The sequence below is a fragment of the Myotis lucifugus genome, unplaced genomic scaffold (genome assembly GCF_000147115.1).
Source record: "Myotis lucifugus unplaced genomic scaffold, Myoluc2.0 scaffold_401, whole genome shotgun sequence".
Taxonomy (NCBI): domain Eukaryota; kingdom Metazoa; phylum Chordata; class Mammalia; order Chiroptera; family Vespertilionidae; genus Myotis; species Myotis lucifugus.
Window position 1 is genome coordinate 884,628 of NW_005871449.1, and position 1,964 is coordinate 886,591.

General features: G+C 33.2%; 1 non-coding gene across 1 annotated transcript; it reads right to left on the bottom strand.

Moving 5' to 3' along the window:
• Positions 1 to 450: 450 nt before the first annotated feature.
• LOC111823124 lies at positions 451 to 576 on the bottom strand. Its single transcript, XR_002826129.1, has one exon. It is a non-coding gene; the product is annotated as a small nucleolar RNA SNORA25 (small nucleolar RNA).
• Positions 577 to 1,964: the final 1,388 nt, after the last annotated feature.

The window sequence follows — 1,964 nt, forward strand, 5'->3', positions numbered from 1 at the left end:
GGCCTGTGCCCAAACTAGTGCCACAGCAACCCAATTCCATGTAGGAAATTGGCTGTTTCCCAGAACTTTGTTGTTGTTTTGGTGCCCTTAAATGTCTGGACTTTGTACCTCTGTAGATCCCTGTTTCAATAAAAAATACAGTGGAGAATTTACATTGTATATCCTGAAGTACCAAGGTAATAAAAGTAAGGACACCTGGGGAAAGGTATCTTTTTCCCCACTTTTATATTCATTCCAGATTTAAGACTATCAACCTAAAATATCCACTAAAATGAAACCTGTGCATCCATTCAAATATGTGTAGAAATTTACAGTTTTCTTGAGATATTCTCTTGGAAAGCTGTCTTCTTATAAAACTCTATCCATTTATCTATTCCAAAACTTGTTAAAAAAAAATCTGGATTTACCATGTTGCACTCAATATTGGAAAAGTATTCTTTTTTTGTTTTTTCTTTCATCTCCTCAGGAAAACATAGGACTATTGAGTGTCTATTACATCCTATGGATAACTTCAATCTTAGGCCACAGTATTAAGAGTCCTGGTTTTGGTCCTATAAGCTCTCTTTGAAATGACCTATGGGAAAATACTCTTATGTGATCATATTCCAGATGTTCTGCTACTCTAAGAACATCTGTCTCAGTTTACTGCCAGCCTATTTAGAGCCATAGCAGCATTATTACCTAGATCCTTATCATCTCTTTCACCATTAACATATTTTTTAATCTACTATTTAAAATATATAGATAAGGCTCTGAGCATGTCTGGAGTGACAGCCCAGAAGAAAAGTCAAAATACCAATGCTAATTTTAAATTATTTTATTGGTCAGTCTACTAAATGTCATATTGCTTGATTATCACACTGTCCTGTAAGAGCAACTGGATTTGAAAAAGCTCCAAGCATGCAATAGGAGTTTCTCATCATTATCTTGGAGGGAAAACAAAATACTCTTTATTCAAGAGAGAATGAGTAAAGAGAAAGTGGAGTGTTTTTTTTGATTTTTGCCAATTTATCTTTCTACCTTTGATGTTCAAGGAGAAATCTCCATGTGCCCTAGAAGTTAAGGGGCATATCTTCTTAGTATGAATCTTATTAATGGAAGCATAGTATTTTGGAACAATGGAGATAATTCATCCTGATGATATTAAACAAAGCTTTTTTGGGGCTTTTCAGAGTATAAAGACCTCAACAAACTTAAGGGATACTCATAGACCCTGAGCAGGAATGGTAAAAGTTATGTAGAATTCAATAAATTTTATTTCACAGATTGGAAACTGAATAGAAATTGTCACTTGCCAAAACAAGTTTTTCTTCAAGAAAGATAGCAGTGCATCAATTCATGCTTATACTTTGTACATGTGTGGGCAAGAACAAGTTTGTTGTTCATACCAATAAAATGTTTCCACAACAAGCTCTCTTCGCCTTTGTAATGTCTATACCTCTAAGGCCATTACTTAACCACAGTTAATTATTCAGAATGTTCTGTTGTTAGCCATGTCTGTATTACTACCTGCAACATTATTTTTAATCATTCAAGGAACTTTTAAACTATATAACATTATTTACTTCTATTTACCATTCCTGTTAAAATTTAGTCAACTATCATTAAAATTAGTTTCCTTTCCTTAAGATCCATGGAAGCCTTGGAGTGAATAATACTTTGAAAGAAAAGAAAAATTCCTTTGTTAAGCCTTTACTTATTACATTATTCTTAATGAAGACCTTGGCATAATTTTATCACTAGTAGTAAAGATTGTTCTCCACCATACATCATGAATAAAGTAATTTCCTTTAAAGTATTCATTGCAGAGTAATTTCACATACAAATCTATACACACAAAAAACACAGAAAGCACATAGTGAAAGATACATATTAGTAGCAAGAGGACATCTTAAAGGTACACGTCTATCCCATTGCTAGCAGCTTCAACATCAATACCTATTCCACCTATATGTCTTGCAATT